Source organism: Hylobates moloch, unplaced genomic scaffold (assembly GCF_009828535.3).
Source record: "Hylobates moloch isolate HMO894 unplaced genomic scaffold, HMol_V3 SCAFFOLD_6, whole genome shotgun sequence".
Lineage (NCBI taxonomy): Eukaryota > Metazoa > Chordata > Mammalia > Primates > Hylobatidae > Hylobates > Hylobates moloch.
In genome coordinates this window covers 121,282,304-121,307,589 of record NW_026652281.1, presented here as the reverse complement: position 1 = coordinate 121,307,589, position 25,286 = coordinate 121,282,304, and the positions used below count along the sequence as shown (strand labels likewise).

At 37.1% G+C, this 25,286-nt stretch overlaps 1 protein-coding gene and 1 long non-coding RNA gene across 5 annotated transcripts in view; one reads left to right on the top strand and one right to left on the bottom strand.

Annotated features, from left to right (window-relative positions):
• Positions 1–25,286, bottom strand: part of KCTD16 (potassium channel tetramerization domain containing 16) — a 316,361-nt gene that overhangs the window by 228,721 nt on the left and 62,354 nt on the right. The gene's annotated exons all lie outside the window — the stretch shown is intronic.
• LOC131383660 (uncharacterized) lies at positions 160–24,942 on the top strand. The gene is made up of 3 exons (XR_009213839.1): positions 160–473; positions 16,802–16,870; positions 24,210–24,942. It is a non-coding gene; the product is annotated as an uncharacterized LOC131383660 (long non-coding RNA).

The following is a 25,286-nucleotide window of genomic DNA, read 5'->3' as shown; positions in this document are numbered from 1 at the left end:
GTTCCAAAAAGCTAACCTATGGGTGATTCTGTTTGACAAACTCCAAACAGAGTCAAAAACAGGTGTTTTTACCATCTTTCTCTTAGCAACAGACTTTCCAAATTTTTTCTTTAATGGGAAAAAAAGAAGCAAACAGCAATCAATTATTTTGGCTGAAGTCACAGTGTTTATAGTAGTGGAAGAATTTCTTTGGTTTTAGACTCCAAATAATAGAAAAAGAATGTAGAATGTGATGTTTATATCCATACGAAGAATCGTCATTTCACCTTTTTTGGTTTGTCCAAATGATGCTGCATCTATTCCCACAGGCAATGCCCAGTTCATGAGGAAGGGAGTTTAGTTTAAGAAAGAAGGTATGTAGATCCAAAGTGCCTGGATTCAAACCCAGAAAGCAGCAACGTAACAGTCATAATCTCATTTTATCCAATGAAGACTTGAAAGCATCCTGGTACAATTTTTGAGAACAAGCACAGGTACAGTACTGACCTGGTATTTATAGTGTTAATACTATCTTCCTAAGTGACTCAATATGCTCCAGGACACTGCTTCTAGAATTGCATTTGCCCATAAAGTAGTTGGGTAACCTCAACTAGTCACTTAATTTCTCCAAACTTCCATTTTATCATCTGTAAAAGAATCAGACATTCTCTAAGGTTTTATTTTCTCTAAAATCTGATGATTATGTTAGGATTTCTTCTTTTTAAATGCTGATAGTTTTACATGACCTTGGATTGTCTGAAGCAAAGTGAAGTAATTTCAGAATTACACTCACTTTGAGCTCCCAGTTACTAAAATTTTTTCAAAGTCAAAGGCACTTTGGCCTTCTACTCAATATCAAAAATTAGACAGGGAAAATGAGCTAAGCACTTGAATAGACATTTCTCCAAAGAAGATATGCAAATGGCCAATAAGTATATAAAAAATGTCACTTCAGAAAAATGCAAATAAAAACCATAATGAGACATAATTTCACATCTGCCAGGATGCATACTGTTAAAAGGCAAATGATAATAAGTGTTGGTGAGGATGTGGAAGAATTGGAACCTGCACACTGTTGGTAGGAATGCAAAATGGTGCAGCTGATGGAAAATGGAATGGAGGTTCCCCTAAAACTTAAATAAAGAACCACCATATGATTAAAAAGAATCCCACTTCTAGATATTTGTCCAAAATAATTGAAATCAACACAATTTGAGGCTCTCAAAGAGATACCTGCACTCCTATGTTTATTGTAGCACTATTCACAAAAGCCAAGATGTGAAAACAATCTAAATGTCCACTGACAAATAAATGCATAAAGAAAATGTAGTATACACATACATGTAATGAAACGCTATTCAGCTTTTAAAAATAAGGAAATTCTACACCATTAAACGACGTAGATAAACACTGAGGACATTATGCCACATGAAATAAGATCATCACAGAAAGATAAATACTGAGCTGGGCACGGCGGCTCATGCCTGTAATCCCAGCACCTTAAGGGACCAAGGTGGGAGGATCATTTGAACCTAGGAGTTCAAGACCAGCCTGGACAATACAGTGAGAGCCCCATCCCTACAAAAATTTTAAAAAATAGCCAGGCATGGTAGTGCACACCTGTGGTCCCAGCTACTTAAGAGGTTGAAGTGGGAGGATCGCATGAATCCAGGCGTAGAGGCTGCAGTGAACTGTGATTACACTGCACTCCAGCCTGGGTGACAGAGTGATAAAAAAAAGAAAGACAAATACTGCACTCTTCCACTTATATTAGGTATGTAAAACACTCAAGGTCATAGAATCAAAGAGTGGAATGGCAATTGCCAGAGGCTGTGGGAAGGGGAAATTAAAAGTTATTAACCAATGAGCATAAAGTTTCACTCAAATAAGATGAATAAGCCCTAGAGATTGTCTGCACAACATTGTACTTATAGTCAACAATGTAAACTTAAAATTTGTTAAGAGGGTATATCTCATGTTAAGTGTTTTAGCATTTTTTTAAGGGCATGTAAGTCAATAAAATACAGCATATTTCAAAAAGAGAAGAAGAAGATCTTCTGGTTGGGTGATCAGCTTATTCTCAAATGCAAGGAAAGTGTTTCCCAGATAATGCAATGAGTGTTAGAATATGCATTTGCCAGGAGATCGAGACCATCCTGGCGAACACTGTGAAACCCCGTCTCTACTAAAAATATTTAAAAAATTAGCCGGGTGTGGTGGCGGGCTCCTGTAGTCCCCGCTACTCGGGAGGCTGAGGCAGGAGAATGGCATGAACCCAGGGGGCGGAGCTTGCAGTGAGCAGAGACGGCGCCACGGCACTTCAGCCTCCAGCCTGGGTGACAGAGCGAGACTCCGTCTCAAAAAAAAAAAAAAAAAAAGAACATGCATTTGCCAACCAGATTGGTTTTCTCCAAAGACCTATCCGGGCCTTAGATACACGGGTCAGGAGACAACAAATTGTTACCCTAGAGACACTCATAATCAACTGCCTACTTCTTTCCCAAGTCCCATGCAGGAGTCAACATGATAGTGATTTAGTAAAAATATAGCTGACAACAACCTTTTATTTTTTACCCCTGGAAAAATAGCTAAAAACTTTTATGTGAAAAACATATTTTTTAAAGTTTAAGTATAAAACATGGTTTCAGATTTTATTAGCACTTAATTTGGTCTAGGTATATGTATTTTTTCTCTCTTTTGTAGGCATTTATTCCTTCAGGGTTAAGTACCTTCAATCACAACTTCAATTTGTAATAACAGACACACTTCAGTAGAGGAAAAATGCCTGTTTTAAGTCTCTCTCCACTAAACAGGTATAACATCTTTAAAAAAATACAGAAAGGTGCCCAAAATGGTTTTCTTTTTCTTTAAATGATTTCATTATTTTCTACAGCCACAGGTCTGCAACAAGTTTATTTCTGAACCCCCCAAAAAGGGGGATCCAAGTAGTAAAGTTATACAAAGCTACTCCTTATATTTGAAGAAGGAATATGTTTGATAAATAAGCAATCAGCTTAGTGAGAAAACATGAATAAAGCATCTGCTCTGTGCTAGTAACAATTCTTGGCATCATGAAGATACAAGAACACAGGAAACATCATAGCCTGTGATAAGTCTATGAGGTTCATTATGCCACACTCTCAATTTTTATATACACTTGAGAATTTTCATAATAGAAGATATTTTATGGAAGCCCAGATTCCAATATTACATGACTAGAAGAAAAGTGATACATGGGATATCTATCTGTAATATATAATTATGCATTATATAAAGATGTAATTCAGGTAGATGTGTATCTACCTGCAAGTGGTTGGCTAGGGAAAAAACAATGTGGTGGCCTGGGGATAAATATGGCAGTGAAAGGGGGCTTCATTTGGGAGAAGCTTAAAATATTCTAAATGTAGCTGGTGATCCCTTTCCATGTGGATATATCTAAATTATAATATTTTTAACACTGCTCATTTTATTAAGAGAATTAGAAATGGCTCCAAGCAGGTCTGGCTTCAAACAGTATGTCATGGAAATCCAAAAGAGCTACTGATTTTAAAGCAATCAATTCACAGCAAAAAGGGAAAAGAGACAAAGGGGAGAAGGAGGAAAAAAAATAAGACAAGATGAGAGAGAAAAGAAAAACAACAACCCTGCTCTAGGCTGTGATGTGATAGAGCCAGGCTCTAATTACTGAGTTAAAGATAACTTAGAGAGAGATGAAACTTTCCTGACACCAGCGTCTATCCCAAGGCTTCTCTGATGTACGTAATCTAGTTGCACAGTTTTCTCTAGCAAAATGTTCCATTGAGGTTTTCTAACATGAGCCTCATTATCTTCCTGAAATCCAACTAACTCAATGGAATGATTCTTAGTGATCTGGTTGAACCTCTACTGAAAAAAAAAAAAAAAATTCACCTGTGAGACTGCAGATGCCAATTGTCACCCTAGCCTGTACTATTCAAAGGTGAACACTTTTGGCTCTTTGAGTTTTTCTAGGGAGGTGACATTTCTATTTATTATTCATCTACTTTGAGTTCTCATGAAAAGTGCTAAGGCCACCTGTCAAATGTTTGCACCGACAGAAAAGTGACATACTGAAAATTAATAATGACAGATTGAAATATTTGTGGATTTCCTGAAAAGGAAAAGAAATCAAGATTAACTCTGCTTTGGTTTTAGATAGCCCCAGACATGGGCTATTTAGTAAGTACAATTTATCAGATTTATACTCATCCAAATAAATGAACACTTGGATTTTATTGTTGGTCAAAGGGTAAACAGTTTCAGTTATATGCTGGGTGAATCAGTTCTGGAGATCTAATATACAGAACGCTCACTATAGTTAATAATACCATATTGTATACTTGAAATTTGCTAAGAGATCTGTAATATTCTCACCATATACAGACACATAAAATATTTTATAATAACTATGCGAAGTGATGAATATGTTAATTAGCTTGATTGTAGTAATCATTTCACAACATAAATATATCAAAACATCACATTGCACACCTTAAATATACACAGTTTTTATTTGTTAATCATACTTTAACAAAGATGTGAGAAAAAGAAGGAAAGATAATAAATGGGATGGTTGTCTCCTTTACATTTTAAGCATTAATTAATGATAGTATTTTTCAAAAGAAAGACTTCTTCATATGCTGAAGATATTCAACTTATGAAAAACTAATGGACACCTAACTTTTCAAGAATAGATTTACTATATATACTATATTGATGTATCATGAACTATAAGCTGCCATTGGCATGCTTGTATATATAAATTGCATCTGAACCACTTTGCATAGATATTCTTAGTTACCTCCAGTCAGAAGGTGACTGCATAAATGGTCAGGAAAACTACTGAAGAAAAGCCAAATCTTTAGAGACTGGAGGGTAGGTTTAAAATGTCACTTTTTATTGCTGCCTTGCTCAAAATTCATCAGCATGTCCATTTTAGTTAAATAGGATTGAAAGGGTTGTCTATTGTTTATGCTACTTTTAAATCAACCATTTAGTTATGTTCAGATAATAATAATAGTTACCACTGATTTAATGTTTTGCCAAGCTTTCAGCTACTAATGAATATGTAATATCTCATAATGCTCAAAATAAGCCTACGATGTTTATAATCTTACTATAAATGAAGAAACCGAGGCAGAGATTACATAATTTCCCAAGGTTGTGTAGCAGTAAACAGCGGAGCTGAGTGAGAACTCAAGTACTTTGCCTCCAGAACTCCCTTTTAAACAACACACCACCCTCTACTACCTTTCCATATCTGTTAAATGCAGACTTTTTAGCTTGCTAAGCTAAAATTCTTCAAAAAAGCTTAATTCTTCAAGCTTCACCTTAATTGACCCTACCAGGTTTATCTCTTATATTTCAAAGCTTCTCTACACAGATCCCAAACTCTGGCCAAACTGACACTGGCCACTTCCCCATACATCCTGAACTTTCTCTCTTTTGAAATTTTACCAATGGTATTGTAGCTCTCAGTGTAGCTACTTATTGAGAGCAGGAGACTAGATAACAAGAACCATTTTAAAATATATATACATATATATAATAATTGTAAAGGTTGGCATTTATTGTTCAATTACCATATGCTAAAAACTGTGTTAATCCACTTACATAAATATATCATGAATGCAATTATGCATAATAATACATATAAATAGTTAGCCCCATGTTACAGAATGAAACAAAGCCTTAGCGAGGTTAAATATCTTATCCAAAAAACTCTGACTAATAAGTGGTAGAGTCACAATTTGGACCCAAGTATGTCTGACTCCAAAAAGTAAGCCTTTAACCATACACTCTAGGCTGCATTCATTCTAAATTCTAATTTTCACTATAGTTATTTGAGAACAAATGTAAATTGCCTACTAAACTGTATACTTCTTAGAACAAAGGCTAGATTCTGCATTTCTGTATCCCTCACAGTTCTGAGAAAAACATTTCTGGAAGTGTAGCAAGTAGAGCAAAGAATTCCAATGTAAATTGTCAATTTTGTGACTTCTGGACTACAGATACTCTGGGAGGACCCCACTTCCCTCCCCATACTCACCTCCAAGCACCACTTCTGTTAAAGTGTGCATTATTTTGGACCATGGTTAGGTTAACACAGAAGCAGATGATTGCAGAAAGAGCTAGAATGTGGTGGGTCCCCTTCTGTGCAGCTCTGCTAGAAATAACCCAAGGTGAAAATGGCTCACAATTCCTCACCTTGCAGTGAGTACTGTAGAAAGTGCTGTAGTTTGTGCAACATATTAGAACCAACCATTAGTTCAGGCTTCTCAGATATTATAAAGCCCCCAGAGTTTCTAAAATTTGGTAAAAATGTGAAAAGAAGCATGTTTCCTGTTACACTGCCAGCAGCGTGTCTGAGAAATATGCATGTAAATTAAAGAAAGTTATTTAAATATACCAGTCAGAAGATATTAATAAATCTGATTTGGCTCTAAAAGTGGGCAAAGACTTGAGTCAGCAAAATTTGAGACCATTTCTAATTTTATCTGACCCATTTAGTTAAACGCTGCTCCTTCTGACAGTATCAGTGCCTGTGATATCATAGAGACCTAGCATGTTATTTGGAAAGAACATCAGACTCAAAGTCATGAGACATAGGTTTAAAGTCAGGCTCTGTCATTTAAAAGCAGAGTAACCTTGAGAAAGTTATCTGGTTCTAGTAAGCCTCATTTTCATATATATAATATGGATAGCCTGACCTGTTGATCTTGTATTGTTAATACAAAAACCCACATGAAATACTTTGCAATTTGTAAGTTCTACAACATAAAATGCATTAATTAAGCAACGGAGGCAAAATTGTACCCAACATAAAGACAATATTAAATTTTTAAAGATTTTATTATAACAGAGAATAGGCTTTCTCTCCACTAACTCCTTTCCTTCCTACACCCATTAACTTATTAAATAAATATTTACTGAATGCTTAAGATGTGTCAGACACTGTATTAGGTAAACAGTGGCAAACAAGTCAGATAAGATACTTTGTGGGAGAGGGGAGGAGAAGGAGACAATCAATGAATGTATAAATAAATAAATGAATCATTTCAGAGGATGAGAAGTAATATGGAGATAATTATAATGATTACAAAAGAGCATTCTAAGGAGTGAACACATGAGCTGCAATCTGAATAATCACAAGGAGCTCTGATGCAGAAAAAAAAATGGGAAGAGTATAAGAATATTACAGAAACAGAGAACAGGAACTGCAAGTCCCTAAGACCAAATGATCTTAGCATGTTCAAGAAAAGAAATAAGGTCCTTATAGAAGTAGCATAAGAAATGAAGATGAGGGTGTTGCAAGGTAGGCTGGACAAGTAATACATATAGGAAGGGTCCTGGGGTATGTAGTAAAGAATTTGTATTTTATCCTAAATGAAGTGGGGAGCCATTGGATAGCTTTAAGGAGACAGTGACTTGATCTGATTTGCAAGATCAGGATCTTTGCTGAGACCAAGTAAAGAGGCAGAGTCTTTGTTATATTAGCACCTTGAGTTTTTATTTTAAGAGAAGCAGGAAATATTTACCTCTGAAAGATTCTTCCATGGTGGAAACGAATAGGCATGTCAAACTCAACATGTCCCAAACTAAGATTTCTCTCCAACCCTACTGCCCCACAGCCTTCCCTCTTTCAGAAATAGTCATTATAAGCTTCTAGTTTTCAGAACAAAAACCACAATGTCATCCATGACACACACGATACATCAGCAAAGCCAGAGGCTGTTTCTCACCTTCTTCATTCCTATTATCATGGCTTCAAGTAGTAGTCATTCCCTGCCTGAATGGTTGGAATGATCTCCTAAAGGGTCTCCCTGTTCCCAACCACATCTCTCTACAGTCTATTTTCAACAGAGCAGCCAGAGGGAGCCTGTTAAAATGAAAGTCAGATAATATTCTTTCTTGCCAAAATCTTCTATCGCCCATCTTAGGGACAAAATCAAATTCCTCACAATGTCCTATGAGACTGGACAGTATTTAGTTCACTTGCTTCACTGCCCACAGTTCCTGACAGTTTCTTTCATCTACACCAGCCTTCTTGGTGTTCTTGAACACTCGTGCCCATGCACAAGCTCAGATCTTTGATTTTCCTGGTTCTTCTGCACAAAACACATTCTCCAGATATCCATAAAGCTTTCTTTCTTGCCTCTTTCAAGATTTTACTGATATTGCCTCTTCTCAATGACATCATCCTTGTAACTCTCTCTTAAATGGCACTGCTGCCCCCTACTCTCCCTTTCTCAAGTCTCTGCCTCCAAGGGGCTTACTTCCTTCTCCTGTACTGTATATTTTGATTATTTATCTGACACATTGTTTAATTCCCCAAAATGGAAAAAAAGCTCCATAAGGGCAGGGTTATCTGTCTCAGTCATTGCCACATTCCCAGTGCTACATAAAAGAAGCTCAATAAATACTTATGACATAAATGAAGAATCTGAAATCACATGCCTCCTCCTAACGTCAGAGTCACTGAGCATGGAAAATAGCCCAGGACCTGCTCACCAGGTGTTGCTTGCAGGGAAGAACAGTGGACAGACAAGATGGTGGGAAAATTAGAGAAGTAGGAGGAAGTTCTGAGAGAGAAGACACTCTTGGACGCCCATTGAAAACAATGACTTAGTGGGAAAATTAAGAAATAGTCTACAACATCTTCTAGGCTTTATGTGTGTTCATAATCAACAGCATTGGTTGGTTTACTTTTCTGGTAATGTATTACATAAAAATTACCCTGTAAAGTAGGCAATAATAATAATCATGATCATGGTATTAATTACTATAATTTATTGAAAACTGTTCCAGTTGCTACCAACACTTACCTACCCCACAACCAGCTTCAAACAACTATTTTATCATATTCACAGATTTTATGGGCCAGAAATTCAGACAGCACAGTGGGAATAGTTTATCTGTGCTCCCATGTTTGGAGCCACAGCTGAAAAGATTTGATTGCTGGGAACTAAAATCATCTATAGGTCTCCACCTTCACACAACTGGCAGCTAATGCTGGCTGGTGGCTGGGACCTCAACAGAAGCTGTTAACAGAGCCTCCCAGTAGCCTCTCTGTGTGCCTGAGTTGCCTCAGGGTGATCAGACTTCTTACATGACAGCTCAGGGCCCCCAGAGGAAGTGTTTCAGTAAACAAAGCAGAAGCTTCAATGTCTTTCATTACCCAGTCTTGGAAGTCATAGTCATCGTTTCCATCATACTCTGTGGTGAAAGCAGTCACAAGTCACAGAGAAGAAATAAGCCCTATCTTTGAATATTAGGGTAGCTGGTCATGTTGTAAAAGAATGTATGGGATGGGAGCTACTGCAACCACCATGATTGAAAAACATAATCCCACAGAAACTAGAATAAGTGCTTTACCTAATAAACTAAGTTAATTCTCACAATACCCCTGAGAAATACCATTATCTTGAATTTACAGTAAAAGGAAAATGAACTGCAAAAGGCTAAATGATTTGCTCAAGATCACACTGTTGACAGGTGTTGCTGAGAGCCAAACCAATGTATAACTGACTCCAAAGTTCATGTTCTCCCTAATACATCTTCTCCATGGCTAGAGGAGGCAAGAAAGAACATGATGTGGGAGTTGGAGGAATGACACAGAAATCAGAGGGCCTGAAAAGGGGAAACGATGATGACAAGGATGATGACAATGATGAAGAAGAAGGAGGAAGAGAAGGAGGAGGACAAGGAGGAGAAAGAGATCAATAAAGCCTTGATTTTAATGATTATGGTACCTTGTCAATGTTGGTACCTTGTCAATGATGGTGCCTTGTCAATGTTAAATTATCATTTGGTGATTTGTTGTGTTTTACTTGAGGCAATATGGAGATAGTGTACACAATACCCTATATCCAGTTTCTCCTAAGTTAACACACAACAAATATTTAAAACTTTAATTTAAAAATTACGTGCCATAAAAGTTCTATATTAATTATTTTATTCTATTAGATTTTAAACAGAATGAAACAAGATATTCTATTGTTTGGATATTCCCAATATTTTGTCCCCTAAATAAATGTTTATCAGATGTAACTCAAAGCCAGATTTCCCTTATTTGTATCCTAATGGCTTCTGCAAGATAGCCACCATTTATTGAGCAAATGGACATAGCCGGATAATTTTTTAATGTTACCTGGAATTATATTCAATGCTTTTTCGGTAATGCACTCCCAAACAAAAACTTACAAGCCCCACTCTGGATTGAAGAGTTCACATTAAATTACTCTTCCCTATAAACATAATGATAGAAAAGTGGAGACTCAGCTGACTAATATGAAGCTTGATGAAGACCAACTCTCTGCCCAAACATCAGCTGATCTCTGTGATGTAGCATCCTTACTCATAACATCACTGCCCTGTACACCTCAAGAGTGCTCACTGACTGTCCTTAGGATAAAGACCAGAATTCTTACCATAGCCCAAAAAGCCCTGTAGTGTCTGAATCTCAATGCCATCTTGTGTCCCCATGTTAGTCCATTTTACATTGCTATAAAGAAATGCCTGAGACTGGGTAATTTATAAAGAAAAAAGGTTTAATTGGCCCATGGTTCTGCAGGCTTCATAGGAAGCATGGCAGCATTTGCTTCTGGGGAGGCCTCAGGGAATTTACAGTCACGGTAGAAGGTGAAGGGGGAACCAGCACTTCACGTGGCCAAAGCAGGATGAAGAGAGAGGAGGGGGAAGTACCACACACTTTTAAACAACAAGATGTCATGAGAACTCATATTGCAACAACAGCTCCAAGGGGGATGATGTTAAACCATGAGAAACAGCCTCCATGATCCAATCACCTCCCACCAGACCTGACCTCCAAGATTGGGGATTACAGTTGAACATGAGATTTGGATGGGGACACAGATCCAAACCACATCAGCCCCACTTCCTCTTTGTCCTCTGCTTTCCTCCCATTCTGGACCCTTTTGAAGTCTTCAGACATGTCATTCTTCTTCCTACCTTAAGACTTTTGCAGATTTTAGTCCTTTTGCCTGGAATACCCTTATTTCCTCCATGTGTCTTGTTAACTCCTATACTAAAAGTCGCACCGCAACCATAACTTCCTTGGGGATGTTTTCCTTGACTTCTCTGATGAGGTCAAACCCTCTATTCCCTCATTATACACTCTTATATTAAAATAGTCTTCTCTTTCAAAGTATCTACCACAGTTGTATCTTTCCATTTATTAGTTTGATTCTTTGATTAATTTTTGTCTCCCTTCTAGACTGTATGCTTCTTAAAGACAAAGATTGTGTGATATTTTCTCCCTAATCCTCATCACCCAGCACAATAGCAGGTCCATTGAAGATATTTAGTAATTATTTGTTAAATAAATAAATAAATGTGCAATGGAATAAACAAAAAATACAGTTTAAATTTCTGAGGGTCATGATCAGCTTGTAATAGAATATTGATCATTGTCTTCTCATATCTGGAGCTTTCTAATCTTATAATAATCTCCAAGGTTTACATCTGATGACAAGCCAAAATAATGCCTAATGATGTTACAGTTCACACACGATTTTCAGCTTTCAAGGAGCTTTCATAGTCACTACTACATGTCATTTGATTCTCAAAACCATCCTAGGAGGGGATTTGTTACTGGCTTCATTTTTACCAATCAAGAATCTGAAGCTCAAAATGATACAAAGTTAAGGTTAGAATTCTGACCACAAAAGGCTCCTGGCAGATCAGTCTAGGGAAAGTGAGAAACTAGGAATTGGGTCTATTTTGAAGGTACATTGGGAAAGATATCTAAAAATAGAGATCTCTCCAATCCCAAGCAAAAACACAGGTTTAATGTATTAAGGAGGTTATTTTGTTAATATGGAGATATAACGGATCACACATCGACCTGACCATAAAGTATATCTGATACAGAAGCATAAAAATGAAAAGAAAAACAGTTAGTCCAATTTCGTGGAATTGACTTAGCAACCCTCACCAATTTGTCCTTTATATATATCTGTTTCGTGATTATTCTTTCTACTGCATGACAGCCAACTGCAAATAGACTTTCCTATCTCTATTTATCTATACAATGCAATTCAGCACTTTGTTGTCAAATTTGCTCTTAATGCTTCCTGTGTATACCTTCAGAATCACAACTAAAATAGAAGTAGGCAGGAACCATGTCTTAGCATAACTCAGTATGTCATAATCAAGCATCTTATAGATCATTTGACCAAACCATCTCTTTTTATAGAAGCATGACAATCCCAAAATAAATTGCCAGGATGTTGAGAAGAGATTTTGAGGGTCTTGAGCTACACAAAGACATAAATTACAGTCCTGAATCCCCCAAAGAGTGGGGAGTCTTAGAAACTCTCCATGCTTTGGTTAGAATACTCCCAAAGAGTTACATGCCATAAATAGAAAAGTATTCATGGGGGGGCCGCACGCGGTGGCTCACTCCTGTAATCCCAGCACTTTGGGAGGCCGAGGCCGGTAGATCATGAAATCAGGAGCTCGAGACCATCCTGGCCAATATGGCGAAACCCCGTCTCTACTAAAATACAAAAAAATTAGCTGGGCGTGATGGCATGCACCTGTAGTCCCAGCTACTCAGGAGGCTGAGGCAGGAGAATCACTTGAACCCAGGAGGCGGAGGTTGCAGTGAGCCAACATCGTGCCACTGCACTCCATCCTGGTACAGAAAAAGACTCTCTCTCTCTCTCTCTAAAAAAAAAAAAAAAACTACTCATGGGGACAGAAGTTCTTCAAGTCATCTGGATCTTTGAATTTGGGTTAAGGTAACCCAGGATAGCTAGTACCGTAGTCTCCCGCTTTAAGTAAAAATAAATCCTCTCTGGAGGAAAATCATCTTAGACTTCACTTTACTCTGATGTTTTTTCAAATAAATGTCTGGGATTTAGTAGAAATAAGCTACACAGAAGAAGAGAAAAGAAAAAAGGATAACAAAACGATAGAAAGGATATACAACATAAACAAATACACATGGGATCCAAATAATAAGGTCATCAGGCATAGAGTATTTTACCACATGCAAAGAGATAATAGAATTCCAAATAATTTATGCTGATATTCTGCCCTTGAGGAGGAGCACAACTTCCCTCTCCTTAGGTGTGGACTATGCATAGTGAATTCTTCTGAAAGAGTACAGTATGAAAAAGAGAAAGAAAAAGAGTAACTTTATCTGGAGAAACGTGACAGCCACTATCTCAATCAAATAATCAAGATCCACATCAAAAGTAATAATCAAGATCCACATCAATAGTAATAAGTCACATTAATAATGTGTACCCTTGATATGATGTGATGAAAATGACACTTTACATCTATGGTCTTCCTCCCAAATACCCATAACCCTAGTCTAATTATGAGAAAACATCAGCTAAAGGAGCCTAAGGAAATAAAATATTAAATGTAATATGTTATCCCAGATGGAATCTTGAAACAGTAAAAGGACACTAGGTAAAAACTAAACCTGAATACATTATGGACTTCAGTTAATAATAATTGCTATGATTTAGATATTTATCCCTTCCAAACCTCATGTTTGATCCCCAATATTAGAGATGGGCCTAATGAGAGGTCTTAGGTCATGGGATTAGATCCCTCATGAATAGATTAATGCCTTCCCTTGGACTTAAATGAGTTCTGGCTCTATTTGTTCCTAGTTGTAAAAAGAGCCTGGAGCCTCCTCCTCCCCTTGCTTCCTCTATGACCATGCAATCTCTACACACATCAGCTCTCCTTTACCTTCACCCATGAGTGGAGGCAGCCTGAAGCCCTCACCCGATGCATATACCCAATCATAAACTTTCCAACCAGCCAAATCATGAGCAAAATACACCTTTTTGTCTGTATAAATTACCCAGGCTTAAATATTTCTTTATAGCAACACAAAATGGACTAAGACAATAATGTACCAATATTAATACATTAATTAGTATTGACTGTATAAATTATATTGTCTGGTGAGATATAAAATGCACATAGAATAAAATATGCAACAATAACATATTAGTTGGAACTTGGTAAAGGTGTTATACAGAGGGAAAAAGTATATAATTTTCTATGGTTTGTGTTATTTATCCAATAATAGTAATAATAATATTTTATTACTATATGATGAAATGCTTATCATTTTCTACAAAAAGACACTTGCTAAGAAGTACATCTTTTTATGGACAAGACTAACATGACCTCTGTCTGTACACTAGAATGTCAGTACATGGCCCCTAGATAATTAAGGAGTTCTTGGACTTAAAAATCCAAACAATGTGTCTTGTTTTAATATCTTTTCATACTTAAAAATAATAAGCTTAAAAACAAAACATTTTAAAAAGAGCTTTCCCCTTCAAAAAAAATAAAATAAAATTAAGCCTCTTTCAGTTGTCAGCTTAGCTTCTGAATTTATAAATTTCAACTTACAAACAACTTTCAGAGAAAGTGAGTAAAGTAGGGTACACTTGTGCACTATTCTCTACACCATGGTTGCCATTTTGTATCATAGATGTGGCACCAGTTAAATGAAGCAAGATATTGAAATGAGATTCTTTTCACATTTCATGAAACACAGGGATTTGTGTTGTTTTTTCCTGGGGGGTTAAGATTGAATGTAATATTTCACTCATACTTGAAAGAACATGAGTTAATTTTTCATAGCTACTAATCCACTCATTCAGAAATGATAATGCAAATGTTCAAATATTTATGCTTCATAGGCAAAATATGGTGCCCTGAATTATTGCATTGTGCTCTCTCCTAATGCTTACTTACAATTCATTTCAGATCAGGTAACCAGAAAATCACTGTATTCAACAGGGGAGTGATAGCAATAAAGTCTTTATACTTACAATCCTTTCATATTTATTCACATGCAAGACCTATTTGCCTCCTTGAATACAATTAAAATATCCATCGAAGTCAGTGACTAAGGCAATAATATAAAATATTCTGCCTTTAATTGATCTGATTGCAATTTCCAGTCTACATTCTATGTAAAATCCAAAGGCTCTTGTGAGAAGAGTGACTCTACTACAATGTTTTATTATTCCCAAACATGATGAGTGCTTTCAATGTAAACTTTCAACCTCACCCATCATGAAAACTGTGTTTTCAACATTATTTTTTAATGCCTCTGAAAAATGTTTTGGGAACATGAGTAAAGTCAGGAATTGCATTACTTGGAGTGCTTTTTACTCACTTAGTGCCCTTCTTCCCAGTGTCATTATTCCCAGGGTATAGAAGCAGAAAATCAGATTCAGACTAAAGCTCAAGACCCTTCGAGTGAGTTTAAGAGTTAAGAGGAGGACCTCAAGCACCATGCATGATTTCATAGAAGAATTCTGCCCTGTTCTACATTGTAGTAGCTTCCAAGCATGAAATATAAAATACAAGGAGGGGAGCTTCCCACCTCCCTCTTCAGTCCTGGTGTCTCGATCCCATCCTTGCTCACTTCAGAGATGTACTTCTTGTATTTCCTCACCAGCCTAAACAATCTAAGAGCATTGAAGGATGTTTCAAAACCATACATTGTCATCAAGTACCCCTGGTATGAAGCACTGAGAAGAGCAAACCGCCTCCCTGGTATCTTGTTCAATAATTCATAATCTCAATATAATCTTAGGAAAACATCAGAAAAACCCAGATGGAAAGACATAGGAAAAAATAACTGACCAATAGTCTTCAGAAGTGTCAAGGTTCTGAGAGATAAGAAAATACTGGAGGACTTTCACAGATGGGAGGAGAGACTAAGGAGACGTGATGATTAAATGCAATGTGGGAAAAATTGACAGGACTTTCTAACAGAAAGAGAATATTAGCGGAAACATTTGTGAAATTCAAGTTAAGTTGTATACTTTAGCTAATGTATTATACTGAGATTAACTTCTCAGTTTTGCTAAGTCCTCTGGTTGTATAAAATATTAACAAAAGAAGAGGCTGGATGAACGGTAATACAGGGACTCTACTATTTTTTCAACTCTTCTGTTAGACTTATATTATCTCAAAATTTTAAAAAGTAAAAAAACAAAGAAAAAATACATATTGAAATGAAGAAAGAAAGGAATGAAGAAGAGAAAGAAGAAGGAATGAAAGAAGGAAGCACAATTCTAATTTAAAGAGATATTGAGAGGTTTCATAATTGCTGACTGATTCCTCAGGAGATTCCAGATACTCGTTTGAAAGCATTCTGATGCAGAGTCAGAAAGTGACATAATATGGTGGCAAATGCCATGGACTGTAGACCCAGACATATCTGGGTTTGAAGTCTGATTTTACCACTTATTAGCTATGTGTCTGATGTTACATTACTTAATTTTCTGAAGTTCAATTTTCTTACATGTAAATAGAGGTGTTAATAGTACCCACTTCATAGGGCTGTTATGAGGACTAAAGGGGGTAATCCAGGTAAAGATCTTAGCCTATGTCTGGCATATACAAAGCACTTAAAAAAAGGAAGCATTTAATATTATCCCAGAAGCTGACACTATGCATTTTACATTTCCAAAATTCATTCATGTCCTCTCACTTGTAGAGATTAATAATTTTCCAAATCTTATTCATCCTTCAAGTACCAGTGGAATCTCACTGCCTCCATAAACCCAAATAGATTTTCCAGCCTTAAATTCTGCATATAGTTTATGTGTTGTATAGTTATCATTCACTATTATTTTATGTGTAGTAATTGTTTTTTCATCAGACTATAAGATCCTTGATGATAGGGATAACCTGTTTCTTTTTATATTTTCCTTAATGCTGAGCACAAAGTAGGCATTTGAAAAGTCACGATAGTTTATAACTATGATACTTTATGTGTTTCTAGGAGAATCTGGTGACACCATGGATGTAGTCATTAGGAATTTAGAGGCCTGTCAAAACAGATTTTAAAGAGGTAAACATAATTAAAAGCCCTTTGAAGAAGAAATAAAAGTCTCAGAATCTTCTTCACTCCAAATGCAAACTAAATTAGATTCTTTGCAACTGTCTCTGGGGCCTATGTAATGTGATTTTTGTCTTGTAAAGAAGACAATTTAAAATAAAGCCTTTCAGGGATTTCAATAGACACATTTCTTTAGCTGAAATCTATTCTCTCAGAAACTTACCCAAACTTCTTAATAACGTTCAAAGTCTAAGAAAGATATCATGGCTACACAGCACCGGGAAGAGCACATTATTTCTCTTCACAATTCCCTTGCATAGCATCATGGCTTCCTAAGGGCTTTTAAGTGTATTGCTTCAATTGATTCTCATAAAATCTCTGAGATGCTATCTGGAAAGTATTATTATCCCCAGTTTTCAGATAAGACAACTGAGGTCCAGACTTGCTAAAAATCAAACAACCACTAAGTGGCAATCGAGGACTCTTCTCTCATTCAACAACCATTTATTGAGTTTTCTCGTGGGCTTCCCCTGTGTACTCTCAAGCCCACATGCTGGCTCCTATCAGAGCACTGTGCTTATCACAAAGGATTATAATCATCCACCAACTTGTTTGTCTTCTCCCCTGGACTTTAAGCTCCTTGCAGGCATGCATCTGTCTTTTCCTAGTTGTATCCCTAGTGTCTAGCAATAAGGATGCACTCAATAAGCATTTGTGAATAGATGAATGGGTATAGCTCAAAAAATGATGCTGAAAGATGTGCCAAAAAAGCTCAAATGAGTTGTTTTGGATAAATGCAAATTACAGCATCCCTTTTCCATATCTTAGCATTTTATAACCCAGATCCCAATAGAGAACACAGCTGTGAAAGAGATTAATACACACTGCACTCTTAAGGAGCAAAGCCTACACTGAAATGAGTCAAGACCAGGTGATCATGGAGGCGTATGATAAGATAAAGCCCGGTTACCATCACAGTCTCCAGAGAAGGCAGTTTATCTGTAGAAGTTTCAATCCTGACTCTGCTACACTTCTTAGGCAACTCTCACTTCCACCAAGGAAAAGTATAGAAGTGACAGGCTTTGACGTAAAGTTACCAAACTAAAGGGATCTAATACTCCTAAATGAAAGGAAAATGAGCTCATTGATTCTCCAGGTTTCCAGGTAATAAAATACGGACTAGAATTTTAAGGGACATTGAGAAAGAAGTCCCTGAAATCTTCAAGGGGACAACAGAAACCTATCTGAAATATTTTCTTTCTTGAATCTTTTTTAGCTATAAGATTCTATGACCTACTTCTCCTGTTCTCCTACATCCAAAGTCAACATGTTGATATTTGCTCTTACCTCCTTCACTGCAACAATATCTCCTTCTCTCGAGCCATAGCCATCTGGCTGCACAAGCCCCACCATCAGAATCAGAATGAGAAACATTTGCAGAACTTGTGGTTTTTCATAAAGTTGGCAGAGGGTTTGTTCTCCACAGTGATGGCATCAATATCCCCATGTGGGAAAAATGCCAGTCACTAGTAATACTGTCTGATACTAAGCAATCAGAGTGGTTCCAGGAGGTTGTGTAGTGTCTGAGAAGTGGACCAAACTGCAATTCGAAGATGCAGTTCTAGCTTTGACTCTTCCACACACTTCAATATGACCTCAGATAAATCACTCAGCTTCTCTGGTACTCTGTTTTGTTTTCTCATCTCTGAACTCAGTGTAGGCCTTCCAGATCCCTTGTGCTAAGTTCTGCTGTGGGACTGACAACTTACATGGATGTGGAGGGTAGCAGGAGAACATGATCAGGAACTCTGGGCAAGCATAAGCCATTTTCTTCAAGACTAATCAACGATGTGGACTGTTGTTGATGGTTGGTGTTTTTTTTTTTTTTGTATTTTGTTTTTCCCTGTTCCAGAAAAACTGGAAAGCAAATGTAATAGATTTAGGGAAAATAATCTGTGTCAATAAAGAAGGAAACGCTGTACTAATTAAAATACAAAATTTTGTCCAAAAAACGATAAGAAATAAGACAGACTATTTGAAATGACTAGGAAAAAGTGACCAAAAAGTAATGCAAAGTCATTTATGTTTAACCTGATCTAAATAAAAATTACCAACAGATAAGCCACTGTTTGGGCCATCTGCATCTGATAAACATAGGTTTAAATCCTGGCACCATCTGCTCAACTTTAATAGGTACCAATATGCCAAATTATAATTATGATAGCAAGGACAGCAGCCTCATGGCTCATGATCTAAATAGTGACTGTTCTTTAATGGGATGAGAAACTAGAGCCAAACCAACTTAGTTGGAAATTATTTTAGTGCTTCATATTCACCATAGGTTAAGAGCAAATAGAGGCATGTAATTGGCAAAGCCACAAGCAACCAGAATTTCAGAGTAGGAGAAACATTCTGGGTAGGGACCCAGAATGCCCAAGAACCTAGAACTTACAAGAACAATGGAGGTAGAGAATCAAAGCAGAGATTTTATAATATTCCCAACCATCTAGAACTAATCACTGGTACCTGTTCAACCACTTGACCTACCAGTGTACATTAGTCATGGGGCATTTTTCAATTGGGAAGCAGGCAGGCCATTCAAATATAGTCCAGTGCTAAGATAGCCATTGCCAATATGATAAATCCTTAAATTCTGATACTCAAGATCACCCAGCCCAAAGCCCTCACTTTACAAATAATGAAACTAAGGCCCACAAGGTTAAGTTTCCCAAACCACCATCCAGCGAGTACCAGAAAAATCTCCTTTCTCTCAGACCAATGTTTATCCCATGCTGCCTCCCCAGAGCCCCAGGGCTAAATACATTTGCATAGATCTTCCTTTCCTTGCCAAATAAGGTCATGTGCTGTTCAAGCCACTCATTCTGATGCCTTTCCTAAATTACCCTGCCTACCTTACTATCCTAACAGCAAGTTTATCTAAGATGGCACCTTTCATAATCTTTAGTCTGTGTCACAAAATATGAGTTGTGTATATCTTATATTATCTCCATATTACTATAAGAGAGCTATAACCATATTTTTAGTAGGTATAATTAGTAACAGAGTCCCTACTAAACTTTGTTCTAGACATAACAGATTACCGACCAGTTCCATAAATTTCTATGGAATCATCCCTTCAATGTTCGATGCCCCTGAATATGCTGTTCCTTCTGCCTAGGCAGCCCTCCCTTTGTTTCAGATCCCAATTTATCAGGCCAACTGCTGCTCATCCTTAAAGGCCCAGCTCGAATGTTGCTTCTTCTTCAGAGCTTTTCCTAACGTTATCCAGTAGTTAGAATTTATTTCTCCCTCTGCATTTTAATTTTGCTCTCAGATATAGCACTTATTATCTGATAATCACTTGTATATATTTGTGTCTCCACTAGACTATCACACTATCACTATGAACAGAGACAATTTTATTATCTATCTTCAGCATCTAACCGTTCCTAGCATGCAGGAAAATCTTGGTAGATGCTTTGTTGTCTAATGATGTCAGTGCTATAGCAGAATCATTGCCAAGATCTATGTCATTTCTCTAGTTCTAGACTTCATACACTGACAATGACCCTTACGTATAAACACTATCGTAGTCAGTAGGTATTGGACCAATACCCCTAAAGCATGCATTGGGATAAGATTTGAGCGAACAGAGAAGAAATGAGAACATTCATATTCTCAGGTTATGTAAATTATTTTGGTGGGTTTTGTGCCCTTTAAAGTAAGAATCAGTTATTAAAATGCTTTCAAAGGGCATAAGCCTTATTTCTATGGGCATGAATTTTCAATAGTGTCTGAAGTTTGATAAGACATAGAGAACATTATAATATAATTTTCTATCTAAAAAGCTTTTTCAAGTCTCTCATCTCTCATTTCTATACTAGTAATAATAATAAAAGGTAATATTTACTGAGGGCTTACTACGAGCCAGGAACTTTGCTGAGCACTTTACATTCATTATTTCATTTAACCTTCTCAGCAACTCCATAAGGTAGCTGCTGTCAAATCCTCATTTTGTAGATAAGGAAACTGAGGCACCAAGAGTTTAAGTAACTTGTGTGCACAAGGTCAAGCAAGAAATGCATGGTAGAATGAGGATTTGAACTCAGTCAAACTGACTAAATGCAAACCGTGGAGATAAGAGCTCAGCAAACTCATTCAAACTCCCTGGTTAAGCTGGAGATAGAGTGCTTTCACCTCTCTTAGTTATGGATAAGGAAGCCACACTCTTGGGAGAGGCACATAGAACTTCCAAGAAAAGGAAAGGCATTAGATTTTTTTTTTTTTTTTAATTATACTTTAGGTTTTAGGGTACATGTGCACAATGTGCAGGTTTGTTACATATGTATCCATGTGCCATGTTGATTTCCTGCACCCATTAGCTCGTCATTTAGCATTAGGTATATCTCCTAATGCTGTCCCCGCCCCCCCCACCCCCCACCCCACAACAGTACCCGGAATGTGATGTTCCCCTTCCTGTGTCCATGAGTTCTCATTGTTCAATTCCCACCTATGAGTGAGAACATGCAGTGTTTGGTTTTTTGTCCTTGCGATAGTTTACTGAGAATGATGTTTTCCAGTTTCATCCATGTCCCTACAAAGGACACGAACTCATCATTTTTTATGGCTGCATAGTATTCCATGGTGTATATGTGCCACATTTTCTTAATCCAGTCTATTGTTGTTGGACATTTGGGTTGGTTCCAAGTCTTTGCTATTGTGAATAGTGCCGCAATAAACATACGTGTGCATGTGTCTTTATAGCAGCATGATTTATACTCCTTTGGGTATATACCCAGTAATGGGATGGCTAGGTCAAATGGTATTTCTAGTTCTAGATCCCTGAGGAATCGCCACACTGACTTCCACAATGGTTGAACTAGTTTACAGTCCCACCAACAGTGTAAAAGTGTTCCTATTTCTCCACATCCTCTCCAGCACCTGTTGTTTCCTGATTTTTTAATGATGGCCATTCTAACTGGTGTGAGATGGTATCTCACTGTGGTTTTGATTTGCATTTCTCTGATGGCCAGTGATGATGAGCATTTCTTCATGTGTTTTTTGGCTGCATAAATGTCTTCTTTTGAGAAGTGTCTGTTCATGTCCTTTGCCCACTTTTTGATGGGGTTAAATGGAAGAACATTCCATGCTCATGGGTTGGAAGAATCAATATCGTGAAAATGGCCATACTGCCCAAAGTAATTTATAGATTCAATGCCATCCCCATCAAGCTACCAACGACTTTCTTCACAGAATTGGAAAAAACTACTTTAAAGTTCATATGGAACCAAAAAAGAGCCCGCATTGCCAAGTCAATCCTAAGCCAAAAGAACAAAGCTGGAGGCATCACGCTACCTGACTTCAAGCTATACTACAAGGCTACAGTAACCAAAACAGCATGGTACTGGTACCACAACAGAGATATAGATCAATGGAACAGAACAGAGCCCTCAGAAATGATGCCGCATATCTACAACTATTTGATCTTTGACAAACCTGACAAAAACAAGAAATGGGGAAAGGATTCCCTATTTAATAAATGGTGCTGGGAAAACTGGCTAGCCATATGTAGAAAGCTGCAACTGGATCCCTTCCTTACACCTTACACAAAAATTAATTCAAGATGGATTAAAGACTTAAATGTTAGACCTAAAACCATTAAAATCCTACAAGAAAACCTAGGCAATACCATTCAGGCCATAGGCGTGGGCAAGGATTTCATGTCTAAAACACCAAAAGCAATGGCAACAAAAGCCAAAATTGACAAATGGGATCTCATTAAACTAAAGAGCTTCTGCACAGCAAAAGAAACTACCATCAGAGTGAACAGGCAACCTACAGAATGGGAGAAAATTTTTGCAACCTACTCATCTGACAAAGGGCTAATATCCAGAATCTACAATGAACTCAAACAAATTTACAAGAAAAAAACAAAAAACCCCATCGGAAAGGCATTAGATTTTAATGTGTATCAATCTAAAGGATTGGATTGTTAAAGGCTGAAATCACTGAATCAGTACACCACACCTTGTGCATAAAAACAAGATTATCACCCATGCAAAATGATTCTCCCTAAAAGCATAAGCTGAGAACATTTTATTCCATCAACTGTGTGTGCTTGTGTATTTTCATTGGGTAGAAACTGAGCTCAGCTTACTGAAGCTAGTGTGTGTATTTCCTGGGAAATTATTTATTTATTGCTTATTGGATGGCTTTTAGCTTTCATCTAGAAGAGACAGAGTTAATGATGCATTTCTGTTTTCATCAAGAGATTGTGGGAAAGGCTGAGGTCTCTTTAGGGAGAGATTGGTTTTTGGCCCATCTCAGCAACTCATTTTTGATCACAGTAACCTTTGTCTGTGGAAGGGGGCGGGACAGTGATACACACACACATATATACATATATGCATATGTATGTATAACCTATAACATAATACATGTACACATAATATATACCACTCTTTCATACAATGCTTTATAGTTTACCAAGTGTTTTCCCATAGACACCATTTTATTTAAGGCTTACAACCACCAGATGGGGTGGGAAAATTTATTCCCATTTTTTGCAAGAAAATCTAAGACTCAGTTTGTCCAGTGATTTATCCGTCCTCATAAAGCTGACAAGTAGCAGAACTGGGGTATGAAACTCAAGACTTCAAATTTCAAGTCCAAGGCTTGTCACCAAACAGCCACTTGTTCAGGATTTGAGTGAACTTGCTTACAAATTACTTTACTGATTCAACGCCTCTGATATCACCTAAATAACTTGTAATCCCTGGAATAGGAAGGGTATAGGTGACAGACATGATGTGATTTGACCAAGCCATAATGAATTTTTTAAAATGTGTGAAGCTATTACATATTTCAATTCTTACAAGAGCATTAAAATCTGAACTTTCTCTTACGAAGTGAGGCTGGGTAGCAACACGTTTAGAGAGAGATGGCCTGTGTCTCTTCCAAATAGGGAGGTTTGAACAATTTGTCTTGACTTTTGAATTTGGAACATCCAAAGGCAACATCAAAAACAAAAATAACTCATTTCCTCCCCATTATTAAAACTTGGCTGCTAATACAGCACCTGTTTGGCATCAGATGATTAGGAATGCAAACGCTTCAGTACAAAACCGAACTACAATAATTGAATATTATATTCTTCACAATGGATCATCTCCTCCTGCTGTTCATTGTTTTTTCTAAGCAGAAAATATTACAATTTTGTGTTAATCCTGGGAGACTTTTGTCTAGTAAATAGTATGGTTTCCTAGGTGCAAAGCAGATACTGCAGAAATTAAATAGCCCAGTACTAATTAGCATTTTTTGATCCCTCCCTCTTCTCCCTCTCCTTCCTTAGGATCGACTGCCAGGGCAGAAGCGGATTTATTGCAACCAGATAAAACCAGTCGGCACAATTCAAACACCTGGGCAATTCTGCCTTATCCTGCTAGGTGAGCTGCATTGTTTTATATTCAATACCTGTCCTGTTTATGGAAGATCTAAAGGGTGTAAAACAAGAAAAACCAAACTCTAACAATGGATTCCATTTAAAGTGCAAATAATGTAATAGCACAGTCTTTTGGGGACAGGGCTATGATGGACAGAACTTAAAGTCATTATCACTAAACTCTTTGCCTTTTATGAGAAAATACAAGCAAAAAGGGTTTGGATGTGGGGGGAATAAAAGAACTGTGAGAAGGGCTGTCATGCAACTCTCAGACATTTCTTTCCTCTTTTTCTTTTTTCCAGGCACAGGAAGAAAGCTCTGGCAGTTAAGATTCCTTACTGGTTACAAAAATCAGATGGAAACAGAGTTGACCTTGATGGTATCAAGCCCTCACAGTATAGATTTCAGAATAGTAAGCCAATGAATTAAAAATTATAGAATCAGAATTTCTCCTGGTGTTAAATGAAATGACAGGGATCACAGCCTTCATCTCAGCTGGTGCCTACCATAACAACAACCAGAAAAAGTTAACTTATGATGGAAGACCCTTTTTTTATTTAACAGTTGATGTGGCTTTCTTTATGAGCTTGCAGGCCCACTCAAGCTGAAAATATGTCAGGTACCTGTAAAGCAATTATCAAAATCTAAAAGACACAGTTCTACCATGATTGAGGGACAACTGATCTGCCTGAAAAAAAAATTCCATGTTTTCCAATATTGCTTTAAGGAATAACCTCAATTCCCAGGTCTACTGATGAATCAATAGAGGATGTCCATGAGCAACGTGAGACTCCTTAAAATGTAACCCTAGGAAACCACAGTTTTCAGAGTAGTAGCCATTAGCCACATGTGCTGTTGAGCACTTGAAATATGGTAGGTGTGACTCAAGAACTCCATTTTTTCATTTTATTTAGTTTTAAAGACTTTAATTTAAAAATTGAAGCAATGAAAATATTTAGAAATATGTTGAATGTTTTTGACACAGTG